The 17,180-nt window shown below is 48.3% G+C and overlaps 1 protein-coding gene across 2 annotated transcripts in view; it reads left to right on the top strand.

Moving 5' to 3' along the window:
- Positions 1–9,116: 9,116 nt before the first annotated feature.
- Positions 9,117–17,180, top strand: part of ass1 (argininosuccinate synthase 1) — a 168,702-nt gene continuing 160,638 nt past the window's right edge. For both annotated transcript variants that reach the window (XM_038782508.1, XM_038782509.1), the window contains exon 1: positions 9,117–9,218. The gene's annotated coding sequence lies outside the window, so the exon portion shown is untranslated. The remainder of the gene's footprint in view (positions 9,219–17,180) is intronic.

Here is a 17,180-nt window from a genome sequence, read left to right as displayed (position 1 = left end):
TGGGTTACAACACTGTTTGGAAAAGATATTATGAAATGCTATGGTGTAAGAACTGAATGTATTTGTCCTTGCATCCATTTGCTGTGCCAAAATATGTTTGAATATCAGCAGTGACTTTTACATTTATTTTGTAGTGAGTGCTGGAGGGTATTCGCTCACCTTGTGTCTAAAGTCTTACTGAGAATCATGTTGGTAATTTGAGATTAATACTTTTTTAAAAATTAAATATCCTGTACCTGTAAATGAGACAGATCAAACAAAAAAAAACACTAGCAAATGTAAACCAACAGGTTTTTAAAAAAAATGTCAAACTCTAAAAAGCAGACCCTGGCTGTAAGACTGTGATGCTAACGAAATGCAAGTATAATTTAAGCTTTAGGGATACCTATCATTTGTATAAATAATTAGTTTCACAGGGGCTGGTTTAGCACAGGGCGAATTAGCTGACCTTTAAAGCAGACCAAGGCAGGCCAGCAGCACAGTTTAATTCCCGTACCAGCCTCCCTGAACAGGTGCCAGAATGTGGTGACTAGGGGGCTTTTCACAGTAACTTCATTTGAAGACTACTTGTGACAGTAAGTGATTATCATTTCATTTCATATAAGAGCAAAAAAAACCTCATAATGATCCGGAAAGTGTGAGGAGCAAATGATAATGGTGAACATACAAAATTGTGTTGCATTTCTCTGAGGATCTGAGGATATTTTCCACAGGAAAATGGTGAATCTTTACATTAAATATGTATTTGCCCCATTTATTTACGGCACACCAAATATGTCAATTGTAGAGTGATAATTGCTCTCCGACAGCAAGACCAGGCTATCACTTCCCCAAATGTTACTCGTACAGTCACTCTCCCACATCTAGTCCCTCAGCCTCCTCGCTGTTCAAAGGCACTCCACCCATCTTCAGACTGAGATATATTTTTCCATTTGACTGCCAACCTCTTAACAAAGACACTGCCTTCCCCTGTAACCTGCCTGCACTATGCTGATAGTCTTCTCTGTACAGCCAAATTGCTGATGGTTGCATGCTGGACTTGGGACATCAGACCCACCAAGTCTCACTTGCTAACACTTCTCGATGGAAAAACAAAGAGGGCAAATACCTCCTGACTCACTGTTATGAATATAATGATATAAACAACTCTAGCATTATTCATTTTACTTATTTCACAATCGATGTTACTAATTTTTCTTTTTTTAAAATAAATTTAGAGTACCCAATTCGTTTTTTCCAATTTAGCGTGGCCAATCCGCCACCCTGCACATCTTTGGGTTGTGGGGCAGCATGATAGCATTGTGGGCAGCACAAATGCTTCACAGCTCCAGGGTCCCAGGTTCGATTCCTGGCTTGGGTCACTGTCTGTGTGGAGTCTGCACATCCTCCCCGTGTGTGCGTGGGTTTCCTCCCAGGTGCTCCGGTTTCCTCCTACAGTCCAAAGATGTGCAGGTTAGGTGGATTGGCCATGATAAATTGCCCTCAGGGTCCAAATTGCCCCTTAGTGTTAGGTGGGGTTTCTGGGTTATGGAGATAGGGTGGAGGTATGGGCTTGGGTAGGGTGCTCTTTCCAAGAGCCAGTGCAGACTCGATGGGCCGAATGGCCTCCTTCTGCACTGTAAATTCTATGAAAAAAAATTCTATGAATTGTGACAGGATTAGATAGAGACCATCCAAGTAACTTTTGGGGAAGTAATAGTGTGGTCTTTCTGTCGAAAATCCGTTGTCATTTTTTTTCTTTTGTTTTAGATTGGAAATTTATCAACTGTGACATTTGGAATGCCGAAAATAAAACAGAATGCATACATTATTTCATGTAAAAATTCACCATTTTCCTATGGAGAATATTATTATCAGAGAATGACTACAGTGCAGAAGGATGCCATTCGGACCTCTGAGTCAGCACTGACCCAAAAGTGCACCTTACCTAGGCCCACTCCCCCACCCTATCCCCATAATCTAGTAATCCCAACTAACCTTTTGGGCACTGAGGGGCAGTTTAGCACGGGCTATCCACCTAACCTGCACATCTTTCAACTGTGGGAGGAAACCGGAGCACCCGGAGGAAACCCACGCAAACAATGTGCAAACTCCACACAGTCATCCAATCGAACCCGGGTCCCGGGCGCTGTGAGGCAGCAGTGCTGACCACTGTGCCACCCACTCAGATCCTCACAGCTCAGATCCTCATAGAAACGCACCAAAATTTTGTATGTTCAACATTAGCATTTGCTCCTCACACTTTAATGTCATTATGTGTTTTTTGCTCTAATACAAGTGAAGGGTGTGGTGTCCCTGTATAGCTTCAGTTACATTCATAGCTACTTGTTTTCACATGGCAGCCTTATAAACAGCCCATTCTGGTTTGACTCCACCTTCACTTGAGTTTACCATTACTTCTCTTTAAAAACCAATAGCTATGGGCAGCACGGTGGCCTAGTGGTTAGCACAACCGCCTCACGGCGCTGAGGTCCCAGGTTCGCTCCCGGCTCTGGGTCACTGTCCGTGTGGAGTTTGCACATTCTCCCCGTGTCTGCGTGGGTTTCGCCCCCACAACCCAAAGATGTGCAGAGTAGGTGGATTGGCCACACTAAATTGCCCCTTAATTGGAAAAATAATTGGCTAATCTAAATTTATAAAAAAAAACAATAGCTCAAATACATATAAAATTATTAGCTTTCATATTTTTGGATGTGGCATTTGCCAAACCTTCTAGTATTTAAAAAAAATTCCTTCCTGTTTCTTAAATGGAGTAACAACTTTTCCGGGAAATCAGGACATTAGACACCCCTTCAGAGACCCATGGAATTGGACAGAGAAAACTGCTGTGTCACTGCATTGGGCAGAAATTAGCTTACAAAGATTTACCCAATACATTTTATGAGTCATATGCATTAAAGTTTTCTTATTCATTCATGGGATGTGGGTGTCACAGGCTGGGCCAGCATTTATTGTCCATGCCTGAGGGATTTTAAGAGTCAACCACATTGCTGTAGGTCTGGAGTCATATGTGGACCAGACCAGGTAAGGATGGCAGTTTCCTTCCCTGAAGGCCATTAGTGAACCAGACGGGTTTTTACGACAATTGACAATGGTTTCATGGTCAGCGTTACACTTTAAATTCCAAATTTGTATTGAATTCAAATTCCGCCAACTGCCCTGGTGGGATTCCTCCCCAGGTCTCCAGGGCATTACCCCAGGTCTAGTCCAGTGACAGTACCACCACACCACTTCCTCCCCTGTTACTCCTTACACATTGCTTGATGTTGCTAAGCAGGGCAACTGAGTACTTGACCACTTTGGGAACTTTGATACATGGTCAGATGACCCTGGAATATGGGCATTGTGATACCCTTAGGTTCATCAGCGGTCCTTTGTGGCAGGTAGCTTCTCAATGGATTATCTGGAAATTGAATGTGGCAAGGACATTCCCTTAAATGTTCTAGGATGTATGTGACACTGACAAATTATGCTTATTGCCTATCCCTGGATGCCATGAGATAGTGGGGCAATAATTCCTTGAACACTGGGGGTCTTTGCCCTGATGCAATTGTGCAATTTTCATCTGTCTCCAGCTTCCGCAGAATGTCTAGCAGCCTTTCCACAATAAGAATGACATTCCCCACATGAGATTTTTAAAAGGATTTTTTTTAAACCAATGGCCTGCCGGCAGCTGGCGCTGGACTGAATTTCCTTTCAAGTCAACCTGACCATAGAGAGGGCTTTACCCCTTTAAGGAAGATACAAAAATTATATCAGCCAAGGTAACAGAACATAAAGGGAATACACAGGGGAAACCAGATTTGAAGATAGGATCCTTACAATGCTCCTATGAAATGCTTTGTGATGCTTCATTATGTTAAAGGCGGTGTCATTGTTGTAGATCATAGAGCAGCACGGTGGCGCAGTGGATAGCACTGCTGCCTGACGGCGCCGAGGTCCCAGGTTCGATCCCGGCTCTGGGTCACTGTCCGTGTGGAGTTTGCACATTCTCCCCGTGTTTGCGTGGGGTTCGCCCCACAACCCAAATATGTGCAGGCTCGGTGGATTGGCCACACTACATTGCCCCTCAATTGGAAAAAATGAATTGGGTACTCTAAATTTATGTCAAAATTAAAAAAAAATTGTTGTAGATCATAGAACCCTTGAATCCCTACAGTGCAGCAGGCCATTCGGCCCATTGATTCTGCACTGATCTTCCGAAAGAACACACCACTTCGGCCCTCACCCCTGCCCTATCCCCGTAACACCACCTAACCTTTGGACACTAAAGGGCAATTTAGCTTGGCCAATCCAGCTAGCCTGCACATCTTTAGACTGGGAGGAAATTGGAGCACCAGGAAGAAACCCACATAGAGGCGGGAAGAATGTACAAACTCCACACAGGCAGTCACCCACGATAGGAAATGAATAGTGAGGCAGTAGTGCTAACCACTTTGGATGGTAGAGAGACTTTAAAGTCAGGAGGTGATCTATAGGGTATCTAGCCCCTACCTTGATCTTGTAACTGTAGTGTTGATCCTGGTGGTCATAAAAGAAAAAGAAAACTTGCTTTTATACAACACCTTTTGAAGTTCAATGCACTTTACAGCTAGAAGTACTTTGGAAGTGCAGTTACTGTTGTAATGTAAGAAACCCAGCTGCTAATTTGCAGATAGCAAACTACCACAAACAGCAATTTGATAATGACCAGATCATCTGTTTCGTGATGAAAAGACAGAAAATGCTGGAAATACTCAGCAGTTCAGGCAGCGTTTGCGGAGAAAATCAAAGTTAACGGGTGGGATTCTTTGGTCCCGCTCACTCCAAGACCAGAAATTCCCTTGCTGAGGTCAATGAACCTTTCAATGGCCCGTCAAATCGTCCATCCAACAAAGATTCCCATAGTGGGTGAATCCAGAAAACTTATTCCAGTGTATCCGGTCGATGACCTTTCATCAGTGCCTGTTTCTCTGAAGTTGACTAAGGGTCAAATATTACTCCCATCCTCTTCTTCAAAATTGTGCCATGGGATTTTTTACATCCATCTGAGAGAGCAGATGGCACCTGTGTTTAACATATCATCTGAGGCAAACGTAAGAACTAACCATTGGTTGGAATACTTTAGTCTATGTCGAGGGACAAGGCAGGGATGCCTGCTCTCCCCATTACTGTCTGCCCTGGCCAGAGAACCCTTAGCAATGGCCCTGAGAGCAGCGAATGCCTGGCGGGGTATAGTGAGTGGGGGGGGTGGTGGAACACAGGGTCTCTCTCTCTATGCGGACGATTTGGTGCTTTATGTCACGGACCCGGTGAGGGGGATTACCAAAATCATGGAGGTATTAGGAGAATTTGGGCGCTTTTCAGGCAATAAGTTAAATATGGGAAAGAGCGAGATGTTCTTGATCCAGGCACGGGGGCAGGAAAGAAGACTGAAGGAGCTACCTTTTAAAATGGTTGGGAGGAGTTTTAGGTATCTGGGGATTCAAGTGGCCAAGGATTGGGGGCAGCTTCACAAGTTAAATTTGGACAAAACAGTGGACCAAATGAGAAGGGATTTCCGTAGATGGGACATGCTCCCACTGACGCTGTCGGGGAGGGTTCAGACGGTGAAGATGACGGTCCTTCGGAGACTGCTTTTCTTTTTTCAATGTCTCCTGATTTTTGTCCCAAAAGCTTTTTTCAGAAGTATGACTGCGGCGATATCGAGGTTTATATGGTTGGGTAAAACCCAGAGAGTAAAAAGGGCACCCCTGGAACGGTTCCGCGGAGAAGGGGGCTTGGCTCTACTGAGCTTTATTAACTATTACTGGGCTGCCAAAATGTCGATGGTCAGGAAGTAGGCAGTGGGGGAGGGGTCGGTCTGGGAGCAGATGGAAGCAGCATCCTGCAAAGGTACGAGTCTGGAGGCTTTACTGACGGCGACCCTCCCGTTCTCACCAGCTCGGTACTCTGCAAGTCCTGTGGTGGTGGCAGCCCTAAGGATGTGGGGGCAATGGAGGCAGCATATGAGACTGGAGTCATAGTCAATGTGGTCACCGACCTGTGACAATCACCGGTTTGTCCCCGGGGGGCTGGATGGGGGCTTTAAGGTATGGCAGCGGGCAGGGATTGAGAGGTTTGGGGATCTATTCATCCAGGAGGGCTTTCCGACCTTGGAGACATTAGAGGAGGAGTTTGATTTGCCGGGCGGGAACGGGTTTCGGTCCCTTCAAGTGCGGGACTTTGTACGGAGGAAGGTTCCAAGTTTCCTCGCCTCCCCCTGAGGGAACTACAGGATAAAAACAGGGATTGGATGTGGGAAGGTTTCGGAGATGTACAGGGAATTGTTAGAGTGGGAAGGGGCCCCTATCAGAGAAGTGAAGAGGAAGTGGGAAGAGGAGCTAGGAGGGCAGCTGATAACTGAACTGTGGGAAAAAGCCTTGAAAAGGGTAAGTGCATCCTCGTCCTGTGCTGGATTCCGCTTGATTCAGTTCAAGGTAGTCCACAGGGCCCACATAATGGTAGCCCGGATGAGTAGGTTCTTCGAGGAGTTGGAGGGCAGATGTGGACGGTGTGGGGGTAGCCCGGCCAACCATGTTCATATGTTTTGGGCGTGTCCGAAACTGAGGGAATTCTGGCAGGGATTTGCAGATGTTATGTCGGAAGTCCTGGGTAACTCCGAGTCCAGAATGAGCAAGATTTGGAGGATCAGGGGGCAAAGTGGGGGAGGGAGGCCGATATCCTGGCCTTCTCCTCCCTGGTGGCCCGGAGACGGATCTTGCTGAGATGGAGGGACTTGGAGCCCCCAAAATCAGGAGTTTGGGTCAGCGATATGGTAGGGTTTCTCAGTCTGGAGAAAATCAAGTTCGCTCTGAGAAGATCAATGCAGGGATTCGCCCGGGGATGGCAGCCGTTCGTCGATTTCTTTAACAAAAATTGAACGTCAGCAGTAAGGGGGGAAAAGGAAAATGGAGGTGGGGGAGGAAAACAGGAGGTATGGCGATGTTAGATAAGGACAGGGAACTCAGTATATGAGTAATTGGGGACAGAGTGGGAGAAGTGGGCAACCCGGTTTATTGTTTGTTGTTCTTTAAGGGGGTATTTTGTGCGCTGACCCGCGCGGTTGTTTTAGAAATGTTAACATGTTAAATTGTGAAAATTACAAATGCTTCAATAAAATATTTTCGTAAAAAAAACATATAATCTGAAAGACTGCAACACTACACTCTAGCAGCATCTTAGATTATTGTGCTGGAGTCCTGGAATGGGACTCAAGACCCACAACCTTCTAATTCAGAGGCAAGAATACTACAGACTGAGGCTTGCCATACGGACATGCAATTTAGCTAAATTGCCCCTTAGTGCCAAATGGTAACTCGCAAGACGTTGACAGCTGGATACTCAGCCATTGCGGATCTGTTGACATTCAGGGGAAGTGGCTGAGCATTTCCTTGCAGAAAATGATTGCCGTAATACAATGCTTATTGCCTTATTATTCTAATTTATTACAAGAGGAATGGATAGAGAAGTTGGCTAGCTTGGTTAACTGAACAGCTGGTTTCTGATGTAGAGTGATGCCAACCAACAGTGAAGGTTCAATTCTTGTACCAGATGAGGTTATCCACGAAGGCCTCGCCTCCTCAACCTTACCCCTTGCCTGAGGTGTGGAAACCCTCAGATCAAATTACCAGTTTGGCTCTCTTTCTCAAAGGCACTTTATGGTCCCTCCTTTCGCAATAAAGATGAGGGATTTCAGTTAAGAGAATAGATAGCAAAGGCTGAGGCTATTTTCCTTACGGAAGAGAAAGTTTTTATTTTTCTTCAAATTATAGGGGCAATTTAGCGTGGCCAATCCGACATCTTTGGATTGTGGGGGTGAGACCAATGCACACGGGGAGAAAAACTCCACACTCGAACCTTGGACCTCAGTGCCATGAGACAGCAGTGCCAACCACTGCGCCACCATGCACCCCTTATGGAGATGAAAGTTGAGAGGAAATTTGGTGGACGCGTTCAAAATCATGGGCGGCGTTGACAGTGTAGACAGTGCTCCCATGGGCAGAACCGGAGGACATTGATCTCAGGTGACTGGCAAAACCAATTGATGGCTGCATGAAAAATAATTTTACCCAGCGAGTGCTTAGCATGCGGGATGCGCTGCCTGAGACACAAACTTGACATTCAAGGGAGGCATGGTAGCACAGGAATTAGCACTGTTGCTTCACAGCCCCAGAGTCCCAGGTTCGATTCCCAGCTTGGGTTGCTGTCAGTGCGGAGTCTGCACGTTCTCCCAGTGTCTGCGTGGGTTTCCTCCGGGTGCTCCGGTTTCTGAATTCTCCCTCAGTGTACCCGAACAGGCGCCGGAGTGTGGTGACTAGGAGATTTCCACAGTAACTTTATCGCAGCGTTAAACGTAAGCCTACTTGTTGTTTTGTAAATTTAGAGTACCCAATTAATTTTTTCCAATTAAGGGGCAATTTAGCGTGGCCAATCCACCTAGCCTGCACATCTTTGGGTTGTGGGGGTGAAACCCACACAAACACGGGGAGAATGTGCAAACTCCAGACGGACAGTGACCCAGAGCCGGGATCGAACCTGGGACCTCGGCGCCGTGGGACAGTAGGGCTAAGCCACTGTGCTGCCCAAACGTAAGCCTACTTGTGACAATAAAGATTATTAAGCAAACACATTTGGATAGGCAGCCAAAGAGACAACATGTGGTTCAGGGCCGCGGGGAAAGAGCCGGGTGGCGTCGTCTCTCTGAAGGGGAGCCGGCACAGGCGGGCATGAAGGGCCGAATAACCTCCGGCTGCGCTGTCGCCACTCTAAATGAAGTGTCTGGCTTCGGGCCAAAAGTCTGGAACCAGACGCTCGCGGTCCCCGGAATGAAGTGGCCCGTCCTTCACCTGACCCGCCGCTCACCTGGCGCACTGAGGTACCGCTGGAAACGTTTAACGGACTTCAGAGGGCGGGGGGGAGGTGGCGTGTGACGTCATGACGCAGGGACAGTGCAGGAGGACGAGCGGGAGGGGGGGGGGGGGGGAGCTAAAGACCCCGCCTCATTCCTAGCGTCTGCCAATCAGCAGCCCGGCCCGCCCTGCATCCGGGCCCCTCCCCCCTCCGCCGGCGAGCCCCTCCCTTCCCCCCTCGGCCCCTCCCCTTTAAAACCCAGCCGCCGGCAGCCGAGTGCGCAGAAGCAGAACCAGCGCGAGCGGGTTGGAAAGCGTCAGGGGGGACAAACCGACCGAGCGACCCAGGTGAGCTACCTCAGGGGGAGAGGGGGGGCGGGTAATGCACAGGTAAATATAAATATATACACACATGAAACAAAACAAGCGGCAAAGCTGAAATCGGGTCGATTCGTACCTCGCGCTTTGAAAAATCTCAATCTGGCGCCTGACACCTTGACTTTCCTTCAAGCCAGGAAACTCTTCCTCATGCACAAGCTGCAAATATATATGTTTATATGTGCATTGCTTTTTCTTTTCATTTTCCCTTCAACCCCAAACGCAAACCTTCTGGCCGACCCTGCTGCTTGTTTTGGGAATCCTTCGCAGAGCTGTCCTGAACTGATTCAGTCTGGGGGCAGACTGAGGGCGCCTGAATGATGCCCAGAGGCGCAAGGCTGGGGTTATTGCCGCCTTCCTCAGGCGGATCCAAGGGGGCACTTCTGTCAGGTCACTTCGTGCAAAGCCGAAAGGCGCTGGCTGGGTTGGCTGTCATCATTTAAAGCCGTGCCTTTGCGCTTGGGCTGAGCACTTCCCCTCGCAGTTCAGCGCTCTGGAAAGATGACCTGCCCGCCAGTACAAATGGACCTAAAACTTGCAACTGGCAGGGAGAGGGGGAGCGTCTCACCTTCTTTTGCTATTAACTATATAAAAGCCAATTACTGCGGACGCTGGAATCTGAAACGAAAGGGAAAATGCTGGAAAGTCTAAGCAAGTCTGGCAGCCACTGGAGGGAGAGAAAAAGTCATCGGACTCGAGGTTAGCTCTTTTCCCTCCCTACAGGTGTTGCCAGACTTTTTCCAGCATTTTCTCCTTTTGTTATTGTTGGTTTACCAGCTCCCGGGTCAGATCCTATCGAATTTTAACTGCTAAAGTAGACACAACTGACTGGCAAATAGCTGGTCTGAGGGAGCGAGGTGGGATAATTCATACAAACGCGCAGATAATGTAGGCAAAAGACACGTAAGGTACTTAATCGTAGAATTTACAGTGCAGAAGGAGGTCATTCGGCACAATCGGGTCGGCACCAGCCCTTGGAAAGAGCACCCTGCTTAAGCCCACTCCTCCACCCTATCCCCGTAACCCAGCCTAACCTTTTTTGGACACTAAGGGGCAGTTTTATCATGGCCAATCCACCTAATCTGCAGATCTTTGGGCTGTGAGGAGAAACCGGAGTACCTGGAGGAAACCCACGCAAAGAGGGGGAGAACGTGCAGACTCCACACTGGCAGTGACCCAAGCCGTGAATGGAAACTGGAACCCTGGAGCTGTGAAGCAACTGGGCTAACCACCATGCTGCTAATATTTAAAAACTTTTCATTGATGTGGGAGCAATGCTGGCAAGGCTGATATTTGTTGCCCATCCATGATGGACTTTGAGAAAGTGGCACTGCCACAATGCCTTCATAGAATCCCTGCAGTGCAGAAGGTGGCTATTTGGCCCATCAAGTCTACACAGACACTCCTAAAGAACACTGTCTTCAGGTTTCCCGGTAGCGTGGGCTGGCTTCAATGGGAAAACCCATTGACAAGTGAAATGAATGACATGCCGCCGTGAAATACGTGGCTGGGGTATTCCAAGCAAGTATGTTTTTAAACTTGCAAAACTAATAGAGGTGAATTAGACATTACTGTAAATTGATCAGTTAGTTACTTTCACTGATTCAAGTTGTGCCCCGATCCATAGAAATCTGATTGCACATATAAAGCGTTTTTAGATTGGGGGTACTTGTACATGATTATATGGGCAGCATGGCAGCATAGTGGTTAGCACAATTGCTTCACAGTGCCAGGGTCCCAGGTTCGATTCCCGTCTTGGGTCACTGTCTGTGCGGAGTCTGCACGTTCTCCCCGTGTGTGCGTGGGTTTCCTCCGGGTGCTCCGGTTTCCTCCCACAGTCCAAAGACGTGCAGGTTAGGTGGATTAGCCATGCTAAATTGCCCATGGTGTTCAAATGTGCCCTTGTGTTGGGTGGGGTTACTGGGTTACGGGGTATGGTGGAGGTGTGGGCTTGCGTAGGGTGCTCTTTCCAAGGGCAGTGCAGACTCGATGGGCCGAATGGCCTCCTTCTGCACTGTAAATTCTATGAAATCTATATGTTATAAGCATTGACTGCTCCCACTTTGTTATTTGGTAGTTGCCGTTTCATTAATGATATTATACTATACATGAATGCATAGAATTTAATAACCAATTTTTAATAAAAGTTATACTGTTCAGTTCGAGACTCTGGACTCTAGCTTACAAAATATGATCAAGGAAGATCTATGTTCCCCAACCTACTGAATTTAAACTCCTTATCCTTATCTTCAGCTTCTACCATTTTCAAAGCGCCCCATTTGTACAACCTCTTCCAGCTTTACTCCTTCGATTGTACGCTATTGTCCTCTGACACTGGTCTTTGTAACCCTCTCAGTGACCCAGTATTGATGACAAAGCCTTAAGATGCCTTAGCTTTATTTTCTGGAACACTCCCTTTAAGACATAAAATATTATTTTCTCAACTCAGCAAATACCGATAGTGGGTGGGAAAATCGGCATTTAAGCTGTGGCATCAATGGTGGCTTTTGCCAATTCCGATGAAGGTGATGTGCTGACCGGATGCACATCAGATGGCTCTCTTCCGGACCAGAACCAAATAGTCACTTTTAGACAGATTTTGCCTGAAAATTCAAAGGCAAATTAATCTCAATGGTGAGAAGAAACGATCAACATCAAAATTCAAGCAAACAGGAGCTCAAGGGGTTAAACAGAGAGCAGAAATGGCAGACGAGGTCACGAGCAGCAAGTGGACAGGCCGGGGGACCCACGAGGCGAGGGTATCCCAGCCACCCAAGAGAGAGGGAGACCAATGACCTTGGCATTAGCCATCAGCTACCCTCCCCTCACCACCACCTGGAGACGGATGGAAGACTTTCTTCATGAAGGGGAGCTGACTGCCATGAGAGAGGTGATCAGGATTCAGATGACTGTCAAGGTGACAGTGACAGAGGCGATGGTCACCATACAGAAAACGATCAACGGTTTGGGGAAGAAGGTGAAAACACAGGAAAGGACAATCCATGATTAAGGGACAGCCTTGATGGGCCAGAGCGTCAGGATTTTCGCCCTGGAAGCAGAAGCTAAAAAGTTTGTTGGGGGCCCAAGGGAATTTTAAAGGGGAAAGTAGAGTACCACAAAAAAGATCCCGACGACAGAACATTTGGATTGTGGGCCTGCCAGAAAGTATTGAGGCTAGAGACCTGACGGGCTATGTCGCCCAAAAGCTGGGCAACCTAGTCAGGAGAGACAGCTTCCCCAGAACTCGACAGTAAACACAGGTTTCGGCCTAAGGCGGGGGAACAGGCAAGAATGGTCATTGCGAAGCTGCACTGGTACCAGGATTGTGAGAGGATCCTGAGGCAGGTGAGACAGACTAAAACGAGTAATGGGAAGAACATAAAATCCGAATTTATCGCGTTATTGTGGCAGACCTGGCAAAATACAGGACAAGTTTAATCAGCGCTGTACAAGAACTGGGTATGATTCAGTCTGTTGTTCCCAGCCAGGCTCTGGGTCACATACCAGAACAAGGAGCACTATTTTAAAACCCTGGCGGAGGCAAACAAATTTGTACTGACCAAATACAAGGGGCAGGTGAGGTAGAGATGGCCTGGACAAGGGGCAGGTGAGGTAGAGATGAAGGTAGATCAGGGAAGGATTGCTAAAGAGATAGAGACTTATTGAACATTCAATATGTTTGCGTGGGACTGTGCTGCCTCGCTCATGGAGGAGGGGGGATGGGGCAGGGGGAGAAAGGAACAAGATGGAAAGAAAGAATTGGTTTTCGGATTGGCTTCGGCGGGTAAGGAACGGGTGGCGCCACAAGCAGCCACTTTGGAGGGTCCCTGAACGAAGGGATGTGCAGGAGCGTGCACATATGGCATACACACAGTTGGCGTCCATGTTGCGTGCCCCCTGGACAATGGGAAACCCCAGAGTGCAGGGGCCCGACCTTATGGTTAGAACGGTGACCACGACCATTTTGGATAGCCCCCTAACAAAGGGAAACCAAATGACTTTCCCTGGTGGGGAGGGTGCAGACGAGGTTCCACTGCCTGTTTAGATACATACCTATCTTCATCCCTAAAGTTTTTCCAAAAGATCATAGCGTTTGTGTGGGTGGGTAAGAACCCTAAGTCGACACTGCAAAGGAAGAAAAATATGGGTGGCCTGACCCTACTGAACTTGCAATACTACCACTGGGCAATGACAACTGAGAGGGTGAGGGCATGGATACTGTGGTGCTATGCTTATGAGCCATATCATCTATTGATGGTGTAAGACATCCAACCAACAGGTGGCGGTACAGACACACCATGTGGGCTCCAGACCAAGGTCATGTGACTGGGACCCAGAAACAAAAACAACACATATGAGAACTCAAAGTATGGGGGTCCTCCTGCAAGGGAACAACACCAGGCCCACGCCACAGCAGAGTGGCAGCCACATTGAGGACATGGAACCAAATGAGGCAGCATTTTGGTCCAACTGAGATGTCCTCCATGACCTCCATCTGCAGCAACCACAAATTCCCGCCAACCATGCACAACGCCATCTTTAAAAAATGGAGACAGGACAGGGGGCACTAGCAGTCAGGAACTCTCGGGGACAGACTCGCAACCTTGGGCGAACTGACAGAAGAACTGGAGCTACCACCGACCAGTCAGGAACTCTGGCACCGTCAAATTAAACACTTTCTCCGCAAGCAAACAGCAAGGTACCCTTGGACCCTGAGAGACATGTTACTGGAAGAGCTAATAAACACGGACAATAAAGAGGGGGGGAACGTTGGGGAAATCTATGGACAGTTGCTGGAAAGGGCAAGAATACCACTGGACGAAGCCAGGTGAAAATGGGAGGACGAACTGGGGGCAGAAGTGGGTTGGGGACTCTGAAGCGAGGCACTGAGTAGGGCCAACTCCACCTCCTCCTGTACTAGGCTAAGCCTCATGCAGTTCAAAGTGGTGCACAGAGCTCACATAATCAGCACCCTAAAGAACAGGTTCTTCTCGTAGATGGAGGACAAATGGGAATGGTGCCAGGGAGGCCCTGCTAATGACGCCACATGTTCTGGGCCCGCCCCAGACTTGTCAGGTTCTGGACAGCCTTATTGGAAGTGTTGTCCAAGGTTGTGGGGGAGAGGATGGAGCCGTGCCCGAGTGGCACTCTTCGGGGTATCGAACCAGCCAGAACTACGTATGGGGAAGAGAGCCAATGCCCTGGTGTTTGCTTCCTTAATCGCAAGCTGGAGAATCCTGCTCGGCTGGTGATCAGCATCACCACCCACAGCTGCAGTCTGGCTGGCAGCCTTATTGGAATTTTTCCAGCTGGAGAATATCTAGTAAACCATCTGAGGGTCAGACGAGGGCTTCCACAAAGCGGGGGGGGGGGGGGGGGGGGGGGGGGGGCTGTTGTCCATCAGCCTGTTCAAAGCAAGCAATGACTAGGAAGAGAGGGTGGGGGGGGAGGAGGGATAGAGGAAAGCAATTAAGAACACACACAAAGGTAGAATGGGAGAGGAGGGGATCCAACGGAGTCACAGAGCGAAACAAGGGAAAAGGGGAGGGGGCAGATGGAGGGGATATATGTCAAAAATTATGTAAATAAGAAACATCACTATATGTAAATACCGGATGCACGGTAGATTGAGTTGTTACTCTGTAAAAACTAGAAAATGCCAATAAAAATATTTTAAAAAATTCTCCATGGTATCATTCGGGACTTAGGCTCAGAACCCTTATAACTTCACATTGGCAGAAGAGCTGCCCAACCAGCAACTTAAAGGCCTCCCTAATGCATCATAGTTCACCAATAGAGGCAGACCTACAATGAAACACACAACGCTACAGCATGGGCCCTGGCTAATGGGAGGGTCCCATACTGAGGTGACTGGCGTGGGAGCACCAATCAGAGCCTGTTGCGCTGATTTTGCTGATAGCAGCAGGCAATATAGTATAACATCAGGTTCTGATTGGTGGACTCTCATTTAGAGTGGAAAAACAGATGTGGAGAGGAGACTTAATCAGTTCAGACATGGATCTCCTGAATTGGTGTGAAGCTTTTAAACTTTCATTGAATGAAGCAGCAGCCAATTTTCTGATATTTGGCCTGGTGGGCAACCTTTTTTAAAAATAAATTTAAAGTACCCAAATAATTTTTTTTGTTAGGGTGGCAACCGCAGTGGAGAGCCTATTACACAATGTCGGCACCATTAGTGAAGGTGTCCAAGGCGTGGCGCAGTCGGTAATGGCCATGGCTGAGGGTCGCAACAGAATGTCTGACTCACTGGCACTGGGGGACGTTACCCAGCACCAGGCTGATGTTGATGAGGTTCTGCGGGACATGTCCCACTCTCTGATAATAATGGGAAAAGCGCTTCAGAGCTTGTCGCAGGTAGGCATTGCCGAGGTACTGCAGAGCATGTCCCAGTCACCGAAGAAGATAGTGCAAACCATGGGGAGCCACCAGGACTGATAGAGCCAGATGGTGTAGGCAGCTGGGGCTCGAACAAGCTGCCCCTCCATCCCATCCCTATGGGCACTGACCGGGAGGACGGGGCGCTGGGTGCAATGGGTTCCCATCTCATGGAGTGGCAACAGTTCCCCCGAGTTCCACTCCTCTGATGAGGCACCTAGAACAGGGTGTCACGGCTGTGTATGAGCCGCTGGCAAGTGCGCAGAGGCCCTCCTGCCCAGAGGTAGCCCGCCAAGGGCATCGAAGGCCATAGGATGAGGTAAGCAGCTGGCAGCCTTCACCTCTGATGTGCACCCTGGGGCTACACCGAGACGTAGCGATAGAACTAGGAAGGCAAAGCACATCGTGGGTCATTGAGGGCACTGAGGGCAGCGGAGTAGGTAGGGGGTAGTGGTTGTTATATTACTTACTGTAATATGTTATTAATTTGCTTTATGCCAAGATGCTCTTAAACTCGATGTTGATTCACACTCCTAGTCCAATGTAAGCGAATAATTTATTGTGTAACTAAACAAATAAACTTGTTAGTTTGATTCTTCAATAATTTTTCCAGCAATAAACTAAAGAATAAACTACACTTGCACTCTCAGCTAACTCTCTACACCTCGGGCAGCATGGTGGCACAGTGGGTTAGCCCTGCTGCCTCGGGGCGCCGAGGTCCCAAGCTTGATCCCGGCTCTGGGTCACTGTCCGTGTGGAGTTTGCACATTCTCCCCGTGTTTGTGTGGGTTTCACCCCCACAACCCAAAAATGTGCAGGCTAATGGCCACACTAAGTTGCCCCTTAATTGGAAAAAATGAATTGGGCACTCTAAATTTATGAAACAAAAACTCTCTACACCTCTGGTCACTAGTCACAAAACACACAAAGATGCGGGAACTCAGATTGAATCTGTCTTTGTACCCCTTGCTTGTGCTGCCATCTAGTGATCACTTAGCTGTAATTACTATTTTTTAACCTTTTATGTGTATACAGATATGCAGATCACTACAGTGGTGTGTAAGGAAGCGATGACGGACCAGGCCACATTCTATGTGAATTGGGCGAATATAAGGCTAGCTGCCTGTCCTCCAGCCCCTACTGGTCTGTCGTCGCCTAATCATCGTCGTCCTCCTCGGAGGTGGCCACATGATCCTCATCACCAACCTCCATCTCGTCGTCCCACTACTGTGCGAGGTTGCGGAGGAGGGCACCTCGGACCACCCGAAAGTGGGTGACCCTATGGGAGATGTACTGAAATGCATCACTAAAGTGGTCGAGGCATCAGAACCGCGTCTTGAGGAGTCTGATGCACTTCTCAATGACAACCCAGGTGGCTACAAGGGCCTCGCTGTACTGGGTCTCAGCGGGAACCCCTTATCCCCCAAGAGCCAGCTGCCCATCCTAGGTTGGTCCTCGAAGAGGCCAGGGATGACCGATTGCCCCAGGATGTAGCTGACGAGGACGCTCTCCCAGAAAGTGTGCACACACGTGCAG

This window comes from Scyliorhinus canicula, chromosome 21 (genome assembly GCF_902713615.1).
Source record: "Scyliorhinus canicula chromosome 21, sScyCan1.1, whole genome shotgun sequence".
NCBI classification, from domain to species: domain Eukaryota; kingdom Metazoa; phylum Chordata; class Chondrichthyes; order Carcharhiniformes; family Scyliorhinidae; genus Scyliorhinus; species Scyliorhinus canicula.
Note: the sequence above shows the minus strand (reverse complement) of the source record. Positions and strands in the feature narration are given on the sequence as shown.